Here is a 14,062-nt window from a genome sequence, read left to right as displayed (position 1 = left end):
CATTTTGTATTGTTGTAACTCTACACTTGTAAAATCAAATAAAAAATATTTCACAATGGATGCAACAAACCTTTGCAAGAGCCACCAGGCTGTGCACGTGTGACTCATTGTGATGGCTGTTGAATTCCAGGCAAAAACAGGTTTTTCTTTATTTTATTTTTTCCACTTTTCAGCTGTCCAAACTGAAATGAAGCGGCTACTTCCTTGGGTCTTGCACAGCCACAGAGGATCCCACTGGGGAATTGCTGGGCTGCAATGTGTGGCTGTGCTTGCAGCCAGCCCTGACCTCTGTTAGCACTTTGGTCTCTCTCTCTCTCTCTCTCTCTCTGCTTCCTGTTCATGTTAGCTCTGCCTGAACTCTTCTCCCAGGGGGAATGTATGTTCTTTACCAAATGTCCTTCCTACAGCTGAGCCTGGACTGTTCAAATTAAATTATGACTCACCCACAAAACCTCATCTGCGATACCAAGGGGAGAGGGGGAAGACTCCTTTGTGTGCAGATTCCCCTGCGGTATCTCTGGCAGAATCCATGACGTTAATGCATGTAGCAGCCACTCACCCATTGTAGCATCTAAGCCCTATTCAGGTGTGTGATAATCATGGGTACCAAATGTGTGAAGCAGGTAGCAAGAACACCTGAACTAGCCCTGCCCCTGGGTGCTATATTGGGCATGCTAGCCAAGGGTCCTGCTGTGGCATGTTCAGCCTAAGAACAGAAGATGAGCCTGCTGGAATAGGCCAGTGGTCCATCTAGCCCAGCATCCAGATGCCTGTGGGAAACCCGCAAGCAGGACCTGAGCACAAGAGCACATCCCCCTCCATCCTTCTGAAGGAAACCTATTTGAGTATGTATGGACTCAACCAATATTGCCGTCACTGTGGAGGAAGTGCGGTGTGCCCATATCTGCATTCAGCACAGCTGCCCTTCAGACTGATGCAAAATATCAAAATATGATCAATGGGTACGTCGGCCTCCAAGGGCAGGGCTGGTCCACATGTTCTAGCTGCTCACATTCCACGCTCACCACTCACCAACTGAAGGCCTGAATAGGGCTCTGGTTAGACCCGGAGTATTATGTGCAGGTGTATGTGCATTGAATAGAATGAAGGTTTATGAGTCATGGCAGTGGGGAGACCATGTGTACAAATTCAACAGGGCCTTGTTTGTTTTGCTGCTATTTTGTTAATGTTGTTAAGATTGTTTTATAGATATGAATGCTATAGTACTTTGTGAATCCTTATAATATGATTTTTGGTGTACCTGCGATATTTACCTTATTTTTTAAGTTGTTTTGTTAATAGTGTTACATAGATGGCAATTGTTTTGTTTGTGATTTGTGATTGTTTTACTGATGATTTGTTAAGTATTCTATACGATTTATGCTGTATTCCCAATGTTCCATTATGTTATTTTCAGCTTTTGTTTGTAAGCCACTTTGGGATTTACTTGAATAAAAAGCAGCATAGAAATAGAAATAGAATCAATCAATCAGATGTGGTTGGACTCCAACTTCCATCAGCCCCAGCCAGCAATGCCGATGGTCCATAGTGACAGGAGATGCAATCCAGCAACATCTGAAGGGAACCATGTTGGTCAGTCTGGGCCAAATTCGACAGCATGTTGGATTAGTTCAGGGGGCTACTGCTAGAGCTACAGATAGGAGTTTCCCTCCTTATCACTACATGAGGCACATTTGCCCAGCTGCGGTTTCAGGTCTTCTTGTGGGGCTTGCTAGAGACAGTAAGCTAAGTTGAGAGCAGAGTATAAATACTTTTATTATCCTGGGCAAAAAAAGAAAAGAAAGCAAGTTGGATAGAGTGCGCTTCCCAAAAGCTGCCTCTCTTACCACATCCCACAGAGAAAAAGGCACAGCTGATCAGAAGTTGCAGGACTACGGATAGGTCCAAGTGAGCAACTTGCTTCTACAAAAGATGAAGGCAAGCTGCACCTTTTTAAGGTCCCACTCTCAGACTCCACCCACTTGCAACTATAGATTTCTGTCCTTTGGCCTGAAGACAGGCACTCCTCCTCCATGGCCTGGTCTCCAATCTGGTGCATTCTTTGCTCCGCTGGTGATCTCCTTGGGGATGCATTTAGCTCCTCGGGATCAGGGAAAGGTGTCCTGGAGAGTCCAGGCTCTAGCCCTGCAGGTACAGGAGGTTCTTCTGGGGACTCATTCTCCCTTGCCTCAGTTGTTCCCTGATCTCTAGCAGAAGGCTCAAAGAGCCCTATACCTGATTGGACTCTGAGTCTAGATCAGTAGTGTAGTGGTAAATTCAGAAGTCCGGGGTCTCTTCATCATAGTCACAACCACACCCCCTTCTGAACTTATACACCCTTACACAATAATCTTGCAATTAGACAACAATAATAATTTGGGATGCGCTGCAACAATCAATGGAGATTGTTATGTGCTGCCTTTCAGCTAGATGCACCATTTTCTCTGCATGTACATGGGCGAATGATTTGGAGTGCTCCAATATCTCCTTTTGGAGTGGCTTAAGTTGTGTTTTCCATTCAAGTTCCATTGCATGCATGAGAGCTTGCACGCCATTCTCTTGAAACAGAAGCACCTTGTGTTTTCACTTTTGCCAAGCACTCACCTTTGAAACACACAGAACAAGTCCCGCAGGAGCCAATCCTCAGTAGCTGACTCACCTCCTTTCACTCTGATTTGCCCCAATCAGCGCAAAGGCTGAGAAAGATTTTCAGTGTCTAAAAAGCTCTCCTTTCATGCTGATTGGGCAGCTCTAGGATGCTGGAGACAGGGGCCCTGCTGCAGAAATAGCGACAGGTCTTCGACCCTGGAGCACTGCACCTTTAACCTCGATTGCTGCTGGACTCTGGGGTCATGACTGCCTCCTTCAGATTCACAGAATTCTGAGGTGGCCATTCTGGTTCCTACTTTTTTGCAACATGGGAACTAAATAAAACCTACCCTCCCTGAAGAGGCTGTGCAAACAATTACAAAAGGCAAGTACTTGCTTGTTGGCATTGGGGCGGAGTGGGGCACATGATGTACAGTTAAAACTAAGCACATTTAGCACTGGAGGCTGCCTGGGTGGGAAAGCACACATAAGCTGATCAAAACCCCTGGAAGAAGACCAGGGTGGGGGATGCGGGATAAGGAAAATACATTCTTTCTAAAAGTTAACCTGGGAATAGATTATTATTGTCATCTGAAAAGCTAAATGCATAAGCATCCTTGCTAAATTTCTACAGCTACAGTAGCCAGCTATTTTCTATATTCTACAGCCACAGTAGCCAGCTATTTTTATTTTTATTTGTTGTTGTTTTTTGTGTGTGTATCAATCACTATATTCTAAGAATATTAAAGCAGTATCTATCTATCACCTATCTATCATCTATCTATCTATCATCTATCTATCTATCTATCTAATCTATCATCTATCTATCTATCTATCATCTATCTATCTATCTAATCTATCATCTATCTATCTATATCATCTATCATCTATCTATCTATCTATCTATCTATCATCTATCTATATCTATCTATATCTATCTATATCTATCTATCTATCTATCTATCTATCTATCTATCTATCTATCTATCATCTATCTATCTATCTATCTATCATCTATCTATCTATCTATCTATCTATCATCATCATCTATCTCTATCATCTATCTATCTATCTATCATCTATCTATCATCTATCTATCTATCTATCTATCTATCTAATCTATCATCTATCATCTATCATCTATCATCTATCTATCTATCATCTATCTATCTATCTATCTATCTATCTATCTATCTATCATCTATCAATCATCTATCATCTATCTATGTTTTAAAAAACATAAATGTTTAAAACCAGAGGTCATCAACTAACTATTACAGCAAGGTATTTTCTTAATTGCCTGCTTAAGCCTAGTGGCACAGGAAATTTTTCAGCAGGTGTCTAAAGGTTGAAACAGAAGGCACCTGCTAGATTTCTGTTGGCAGAGTGTTCCACAGGACTGGGCTGATGCGAAAGACTCGGTTTCTTATTGCTGTCAGATGGCCGTGTGGCCACTACAAGGCAGAGTTGGATAGACGTCAGGCTTCTCAGATGTAGTTTTTGACCTGAACCCCAGGAGCTGCCTATCAGAGCCAGGTGTAAAAGACACACAATTAGAAACAAAAAACAATGTGTTTCTGAGCTGATGGATTTGTTTACAGTACCAGCAGCTACTGTGTGAAACTCGCTGCCTATTGCTATTAGGTAGATAGATGCCTTCGTTGTAATATTTGGGAAGCCTGCTGAAAACTTTTCTTGCTTAGGCAAGCCTACCTGGACATGAAATGTTATAATGTACGTTTGTTGTGTCGCTTTTGCCTATATTCAAATCATATTATTATGTCTGGAGGCTATTTTGTTACGTCTGTTTTTATTGCTATTTTTAATTAATACTTCATGGTATTCTATGTAAACTGCTTAGAGCTATAGGGAGGAATTCCGATGTTGTGCATCTCAGCCTATCAGATGGAACGGTCCCTCCTCTCTTCTCCTGGGCCAATTTTGGGATGTGTGGGAGGAGCTACATTACACAAGGCAGAAGTCCTTGTGTAAGAATTCTGCTGGCAGGATTTGTAGAATGGTCTCCCCAAGGACGTTCACCTGGTGCTATCATTATGTATCTTTAAATACCAGGCAAAAGCTTTCCTCCATAACCATGCATTTGGCCTTTAACTATCTGTGGCCTTTAAGAGGTGGGTGGGATGTTTTTAATGTATTGTTTTCCCTCCTTGATTTTAATGTATCTATGTGGGGGGTTGTTTGTTTGTAGGTTACTTTGAGTTGACCTGGGCAAGATAAAATAGCTAACAACTGTAATAAATAATACTAATAATATTATTTGTCTAATCTCATCCATGGGGTTGCAGCTGACTAAATTATACTTAGAGCAGACCCATTGAAATTAAAGGACTGAAGTGAGTCACATCCATGCTTTTCAATAGATCTACTCTGAGCAGGACTAACACTGGAGACAAGCCACATACCCTGCCTTAATTGGCGTGTAAATCTTGCAAAATAAAATAAATACAGTGGTACCTCGGGTTACAGATGCTTCAGGTTACAGATGCCACTAACCCAGAAATAGTACCTCGGGTTAAGAACTTTGCTTCAGGATGAGAACAGAAATCGTGTGGCGGTGGCGCAGCAGCAGCAGTGGGAGGCCCCATTAGCTAAAGTGGTGCCTCAGGTTAAGAACGGTTTCAGGTTAAGAACAGACCTCCAGAACGAATTAGGTTCTTAACCCGAGGTACCACTGTAAAACTGAACTGTATTGAGCTCAAGAGTCCTTTCACTCAAAAACAAAATGAAACAAAACAAAACAAAAAACACCACTCCTGGTTAGCTTTCTTCATTCCAGCAATCTAATTTAGGTGTGTGAGCAGGGAAGCTTTTTTACTCTTGCTATTGTTAAACAGTTGGGAGCATGCAACCCTTGCCGATCTATCGCAAATCACCCACTGATCTGCCTGTAGACCCTAATCTACCCTCTTGCCTAGTCCTGCTCAAAGAACCATCTCAGCCTCCCTCTCTCTCCCTGGGAATCCAGCCATTTCTTATGGGAAACTATGGCCAGCTGAGACTAGACTTGCAGGCGCTGGCTTTAGCAAGGTCAGGTGAGACAAAGCTGCACCAGAAAGGAAAGCTTGCCAGCTGTATATGAGTGAGAAAAGGTGGATTGGAAGCCAAGAGGAACTTTCCACTCCTCCCGTCTGCTCAGAAGGTTAAATACCAAGAAGGGCTGGGAGACTGGGGCGCCTAGCCAGGCCTAGCCATTCCCAGGATCTTAGCACTAGCAGCAGTTGCCAAGCAGAAACTCATATTAGCTCTCTCGGCATAGCAGCTTGCAAATAATTTATTAATATGCTTCCTCCCTCTGCTCAACCACACACTGTTTTAAGGGCCAGCTGTTGCTCGGTCCCTGCTCCTGCCACGACGGGGTGAGCTCCCGTTGCTCAGTACCTGCTCCTGCCAACCTAGCAGTTCGAAAGCACGTCAAAGTGCAAGTAGATAAATAGGTACTGCTCCAGCGGGAAGGTAAACGGTGTTTCCGTGCGCTGCTCTGGTTTGCCAGAAGCGGCTTAGTCATGCTGGCCACATGACCCGGAAGCTGTACGCCGGCTCTCTCGGCCAATAAAGCGAGATGAGCGCCGCAGTCCCAGAGTCAACCCCAGAGTCAGGGGTCCCTTTACCTTTACCTTGTCAGGGCAAGACCATATACAAGCCCACATTTCGTCCTGGTCTGGACCAACCAAGTCAGGATTTTAAAGGAGCAATTTCAGTGGATGCAATAGAATACCCCAGCCATGGTCAGTTTGGGTGGACAACTCCCATCAGCCCACGCTCGTAGAACCATGCCAGCTGGGGATGGTGGCAGTTGTAGGCTGAAAGCTCAGGAGGGCAGCAGGTTGGTCAAGACAGAAATAGCCCCACAAAAAATGAGTAAAAACTATTCCAAAGTTATCTAAGTTTTGAGGCAAAGAGTAGAGTGAGATGTCTAGTCTGGAGAAGGGAAGGATAGGGTTGGGGACGTTGACAAGATAATACTCTTCAAATACCTGAATATCTATGATACAGAGTAGGGCAACATTTTGTTCTCTGCTGCCCCAGAGGGCAGGACTAAATATACTGGGCTTAAGTTACAGGAGGGTGGATTTCAGTTGAACTTTAGGAGAGACTTTGTGATGCTGAAAGCAGTTTGACAATGTACAACTACCCTATGGGGGGGATGGGCTCTTACGCACTGGAGCTCCACAAGCAGCGTTGGGGATGCTGTAGCCCTGGATTGTCTGCACTGAGCAAGAGGTTGGACTATGCTGCTTACAACACGTACACACCCAGCTCTATGATTCATTTGGAAGTTGGTAATAAAGCTTTAGAGACGCGGGTGGCACTGTGGGTTAAGCCACAGAGCCTAGGACTTGCCGATCAGAAGGTCGGCAGTTCAAATCCCCACAATGGGGTGAGCTCCCGTTGCTCAGTCCCTGCTCCTGCCAACCTAGCAGTTCGAAAGCACATCAAAGTGCAAGTAGATAAATAGGTACTGCTCTCGCAGGAAGGAAAACGGCATTTCCGTGTGCTGCTCTGGTTCGCCAGACGTGGCTTAGTCATGCTGGCCACATGAGCTGGAAGCTGTACGCCGGCTCCCTCGGCCAATAAAGCGAGATGAGCGCCGCAACTCCAGAGTCGGCCACGACTGGACCTAACGGTCAGGGGCCCCTTTACCTTTAATAAAGCTTTATTGACCCCCTGGGATGACTCTTTGTATAGCAAAAGGATCGCAGGCTAACGAAAGGGACCAGGTCTTGGTTTTGCAGACCAACTAACCAAGACAGGATTCTATCCATGGGATTCTATTTAAAGTTTATCCACTTCTGCTTCCTTTTCACCTGTAAATGAGGCTTTGTATTAACAGGCCATTTTATATTATCCTGTTTCTTCTGGTTTACATCATGCCTTTAACAGATCACTGCTCACCCTGTTGATGTGCACGTACTTGCCCTGATCCAAAGCCTGCTTATCTAGTCTAGTGTGACTCAGTGGGGATATGGGTCATGGTCCGGGGAGGGGGAACAGAGTGATCTCAGCTCAAATGCCTGCTCAAGCCATTAAACTTATTGGCTGGGCTTTGCTCTTGAGAAAACAGCTCTCGCTCAAAGGACCCTTCCCATTTGCTGTCATATGATGTTTCATGGAAGAAGAAGGATGCAATACGCAGGTAATGAGTAAGCAACCCATTTTGATCACTTACCCATGAGCCAATTTTCCACAAATGCCTAGGGACCCTGTGTCCCTCCAGATGTTGCCAGACTACATTCCCCATCATACCTGACCATTCTGGCTGAGGCTGGTGGGAGCTGGGGTCCAGTAACCTTTAGAGAGCCACCCCTTGCCTAGGTTGACTTCTGGGACCAAGCCTCATTGTCTTGCAATTCAGTAATCAACCCTTATGAAACTCAACATGCTTCCAGAGGGGACGTTTCCTGGGTGTGCCATATTGGTATGTCTCGTCTATACACAGGAATGGGAGCAGTCTCCATGCTGCTCACAGCTGCTCCAAACAGACTTGTAGGATCAGCATGGGTGATGCAGCTGGTGTGGTACAGAATCCTGATACTAGCTGCCTGGTATCTCTTTCATAGGTCAACATCCTCCTCCAATGCACAATTAGTGGAAGAGCCGCTAATCAGTTACCTGGGACCAGCGTAGCACATGGAGATCTGTCCTGCAACACTCTGTGCCCTGCAGCTGCCTGAGACTGCTGCCTCTCTCTGCCTAACAGGAGAGTTGGCCCGGTCTCAAAGCATCACCAGGCACCCTTGGAAACCTTGTCCTCTGTTATGTGGACTGAAAAAGGAGCCAGTGCCTCTTGGTCTGCACACAGTGACGGGAAGCCAAGTTTAGAGAGATCCTGATTATTTTTTGTGATTCCCAGCATAATCACAGGCAGTCCTGTAAGCTCTGCTCCACCTATTTTGCACTAAGCTCTTTTCACGGGCCCGTTTCCATCCCTAAAAGATTTGTCTTTTGAAAAGCTGGAGCGCAACACACACAGAGAGACCTGTGTCAGCTTTGTCTTTCATGTCATTCTCTCTCCTATGAAAATGAGGAGCACAAATGTTGCAACGACGAGTATATTTGTGTACATAACCCCTTCGAGGAGACTCAAAGTGTCCTCAGAGCCGAATCTCATTTGCAGTTGTCTTGTCATCCTGCTCCCTGGCAGGCAGGAAAATGAGGACGTAACCCCAACACAAGGAGAGAGAGACAGAGAGAGCATTTCAACCGGATTTGTTCACGGATTCGCCTGTTCTTGGACAGTCTGCATTTTTAAAAGGCATTTTAGACCTGCTTAGCAGCTGAGCAAAATGTAGGACTTCAGAGTTTATAGTGTGACCAAGACTTCAGAGGAGCAAGGACAAGTCTCACATATACGCATACAAGCTTCCAATGTCAGCAGGGACTGCAGGTTGCAAGAACCAGTCCGATTTGCAAGTGTTAGCATTACCTTGCGATTAGCACTTCTGGAGCCACCTGAAAGGGCTTTTGTTGTGGCCAAGTTAGAAAGGCCATCTCCACCTAACTCCACCCTGAGCCCAGGAACTCAAGCATTTTTTGCTGTTCTAGTTTGCTCAATGAAGGGACCAAGGAAGCAAAGCCAAGCACAGAAGTTTAAGCTGACCATGCACAAAGCCAAACAAGGCAGATAGCAGGGAGTCCAACACAGCAGGGAGGGAGAGCATGCTAATCACATCCTTGTCAAAGAAAGCAGGAGTCGGGGGCAGGATAATTTCGAAGCACTCCATCTACAAGAGATGCTGAACCATCAGCAGTTGTTTCTAAGCTTTGGGGAGCTGGCTTCAGGTGCCAGGCCTGTTGGCAGACCAACTCTGTGTTACAAAGATGTCTGGAAATGTGACATGAAGGTTGGCAACATCAACCCTGCTGGGTGGGAATCCCTTGCAGATGACCACAGAGCCTGGAGACAGACAGTCAGGTCGTGCATCCATAGCTGTGACCGGAGGAGGAATGACCACTGGGAAGAGTGCAGAGATATGAAACTCCATGGTGCATCTGCAGTAGCACAACCAGACGCCTTCATCTGCCCCAGCTGCAACAAAACATGTCTCTCCTGCATTGGTCCCTGCAGCCACAGCAGATGATGTTACCTTCCAACAATTTGACTTCAGCCCCAAAGGTGCACTCCTCCCTTGACTCCTGAGACAGACAGATTTTTGAAGGAGCTTGCTGGTTTGGATTGTCGTGAAGTGAATTTGCCACTGTGCCACTGCTGTCCCAACATGACAGGGCTCATATGACCCAGACCACTGACAGGAGTTGCTCTTGACAGGCTAGCTAACTTCATCCATACATAGATCACCCCTACAAGGAGCATGACATTCACATGGTAGCTTCCCCTGGGATCCAAATCTTCTCAAAATGATCTCTTCTGGGGACTTCCGGCAAGGCAGCATGGCGGCTGCAACAGCAGAAAAGAGCTCCTGAAGCCAGCCAGAGTAAAAGGCTCTGTCTGGCCGACTCCCGGACTCCCAGGACTGCTGCCGCCAGCACTGCCAGCAGAGAGGAATTGGGGGTGCCCGGGGAGTCTATCAAAGGAGCCAAAACACCCCCCCAGGACTGAGATTGAGCCGGAAAGGCACCCGGAAAGGCACCCGACCCCCCCCCCCCCAACAGCTAAGAGGAGCTCCAAAACCAGGAGGACAGTGGAGCTAACGCAGAGAGGGAGAAAAAGAAAAGAAAAGGGGGAAAGAAGGAGAAAAGGAAAGAAAGAAAAAAGAGCCCCAACTGTACCGCTGCTGCCCCACATCTCTGCCGACGGGAAAGAAGAGGAGAGGTAGGTGAGCGAGCACGGCTCCGAAAAAAACACGTGGCTGAGCCGACGGGAGCCTACCCCTCCAGAAGACAGAGGAAAACAGAGGAAAACCGCATGACAAAAGAGATAGCAGAAAGGAAGAAACTACCCTCTTCCCCCCCCTTTTTTTTAAAAGATATATCCTTTTTTTAACCCCTTCCTCCCCCTCTCCCTTTTTTTGTTTTGTTTTTTTAAAAAGTCCCTTTTTTATCCCCCCCCATATACCTACTTTTATCATTTTTCTTTTTAAAAGAGGGGCCACTGCTGCAGCAGCCACCCTTACCTTTTTCAAACAGAAAATAATAATAATAATAATAATTAGGGGGAAATAGGTTTTTTTAAAAAATATTTTTTTAAAAAAAACCACAATCCCCCCCCTCTCTACTCTATTTCTATTTCTATTCTATTTGTTAGCTTGTTCTTGAGGGGGGATCTTTCACCCCCAGCCACGACCACCACTCTCTTTTTAAACAAAAATTTCCTCCATATCACTACTATTGCTATTGATACTCCCCCCCCCATTTATTTTTCTCTCCCTTTATTCTCTCCTCCCTCTCTCCCTTCACCCCCTTTATTTTTTCCTTTTATCCCACTCTTCACTTTCCATCCCCAATTTTGTTCTCTATCCCCTTTATCTTTTAAAATCAACTCCCCCTTTTTAGCCTGTTCGTCAGCTTGTTTTTGAGGGGGGAGCCCTTTCCCCCCACCCCCTCTTTTAAAATAAGACTCTCCCCCCCATACCATTGCCACAGCTCCCCCTCCCTCCCCCTCCCTTCTCTCCCCCTCTCTTTTCTTCTCCCTCCTTTTCCCACCCTTCCCCCTCCTCCTCTCCTTTTCTCTTCCTCCTCCCTCTCTCCAGCCCCCCCCTTCCCCTAAAGGAAACACATACACACATTCATATCACCATATCATAATTTGCCCCCCTCATACTATAGCTAAAACTACTACGGCAATCTAATACCACCAATATTACTGTACTATCTCTCCCCTATCTTTCAACTCTCTTCTTGTCTCTCTCTCTCTCTCTCTCTCTTCTCTTTTACTCCAATCCCCCCTCCCCCCGTCTCCCCCCTTCTTCTTTCTTTCTTCTTCTTCCTCTTTCTCCCTCCACCCTTTACATATAGCCTATTTGTCTGTCTCTGTTTCTGAGCGCAACCCCAACCTCCACCTTAACCGGACCCCAGTACCCTTTTGGGGTATAAACAACCCCCTCCTAAACACATATTTTCCCTGGCCCCACCCCTCTAATCTCTTGCATCTCTACCTGCTAACCCCCCCTTTATATGAACTGTCTGTCCGTTAGTCTACCCATCTAGTCTACCCATCTCTACTTACCTGCCCCCCCCCCCCCGCTTTGGCGGCAACGCTGAGGCAACCACAGAAACTCTAGAGAAGTCCTTAAAACACAGGCTAGAAGTGACACAAATGACCACCTAATCCAAACGCTCTGTAAAAGCCACCAGCAACGCCTGATCAGCCCAGCAACCCAACAATACCCAGGAACCACCACTGCCACAACTCCTAACCACCGCTCTACTCCAAGAGGATGCCAAGCCAACCTCAAACCAAAACCATTAGGGAGACTGAGACAACACCAACCAGGGAGATGGCAAACAATGCTAAGACCGTAACTCCCCTTCAAGATGATGACCACCCAGTAACGAAACGAGATCTGAGGGAAATGGAAGCAAGATTAGAAGCACGATTAGAAGAAACACTGAAGGCCACAATGGCTCCCATGCAGGCACTAATCAACAATCTAACCTCCAAAGTGGAAGCTCTAGAGAACAAGAGCCAAATGCAAGAAAGAATAATAGAGCAATACCGGGAGGAGAACGCACGTGTGAACAAGAAACTGGACGAACTGGTAAACCAAATGGAAGCAGAACACAGAGAGATGAAAATAAAGCAAGCCAACCTTGAAGATCGCAATAGACGCTGTAACATCCGCTTCCGCAACTTTCCTGAAAAAACAGAGGAGAAAAGCCCAGCAGACCTAATTATACACTGGCTGAAAAACACAATCCCAGGCCTGAAACTTGAGGCAGATGACTTGGAGAGGGCTCACAGAGCCCTAAAACCTATGCCAAAACCCAGCGCCCCCCCCAAGAGACATCATTGTATGCTTCACGCGCTACAAAAAGAAGGAAGAGGTATGGAACAACCTCAGAAACTCAACCAACCTTCGATATGGAGAAACCCCCATTCTGGCCCTACAGGACCTATCTCAGGATACCCTAAACCGGAGGAAAAGCCTGCGCCCATGCACCCAGCGTCTCCAACAAGCAGGGATCAAATACCGATGGGGCTTCCCCTTCCGTCTCATTGTAACAACCAATACAACACAACACATGGTTACCAACATACCTGAGGCCCTGCAACTACTAAAGAACCTTGAACTCGACGTCCCACCGGAATGGCAACCGACAAACCCACCAAGAGACAGCCCCAACCACGAGGAAACAACAGCAAACAACTGGACGACGGTACAGAAGAAGAAAAGGAAACAACAGAAGCGGCACAACAACGCAAACCAATACAGACAAGTGTCATGCTCAGAACCACCCCGCCGGCCATACGACACAAGAAACCAGACCAAGATTAACCAAACCAATTCATCGCAGATGGACAACCCTACAACAACAACAACCGCAGCTGAATGAAGCAACCAGGAAAAAACCACAAACTGAAGGACTGGTGATTCCCCCCCCCCGTTCCCCCTCCCCCCCAAACATAGATTTAGTTAACACCATCAACACCCCCCCAGCCCCACACCCCCACAGAAATCCCCACCCCAACACCAGCCCAGACGACCTCAACCACATTCCCCACCACCCACACCTTCAACACTCCCATACTCCATACTGAGGAAAAACAACTCCTCCAACCTCAATAACACAACCCACAATCAGGCTAAAATCTGATACCCAACCAGCACTATGGTGGCACCAGAGCGTACCAGCACCCACACCCACACCCCAACACACCAACAATGTTGCTCATAACATTGGCAACATTGCTCATGAACCTTATACTTGACAGCGACGTAACAAAGCCACTTCACACTGTCTCACTGATCTCCCCCTCTCGCAAACAACAGGGGGGACGGCCTGTCCTTGAACACGGCCTTCCACACCAGCTGAGACCTAGGACCAACCGGCTAAATGCCAGATGGCCTAAAATACCCCAAACAAACACCTATATGACTACATATAGGAAACTCTCTACAACTTACCCCCTACTCTTTAACCCAAATCTCACTCCAATCCCATTAGCCCCCCACCCACCACACCCTAGGTCAGCGCAACCCCACTGGTTCTTTAAACAACACAAAGAGAGAGACACAAGACAACCCAAACGGGTTGGCAGGGAATCGCCCCACATAATAGATAAGCAAGATGGCTAACCTAAAAGCAATTACATTAAACGTGAGGGGGCTGGGAAACCCCATCAAAAGAAAACGCATCACCTCATACATAAACACCATGAAACCACACATCACCTTCCTACAAGAAATACACAACCCACCCAAAGGCAGCAAACTCCTGAGCGACCCCCGCTTCAGTCAGCAGTGGGTTGCACGAGGCTCAGGGAAAGCTCGCGGTGTAGCCATAATACTCAGTAGAGACCTGAACTTCACTGCCACAACAGTCCTCAGGGACA

The sequence above is a fragment of the Podarcis melisellensis genome, assembly GCF_964234715.1.
Source record: "Podarcis melisellensis genome assembly, chromosome: 2".
NCBI classification, from domain to species: domain Eukaryota; kingdom Metazoa; phylum Chordata; class Lepidosauria; order Squamata; family Lacertidae; genus Podarcis; species Podarcis melisellensis.
This window is presented reverse-complemented; position numbering follows the sequence as displayed.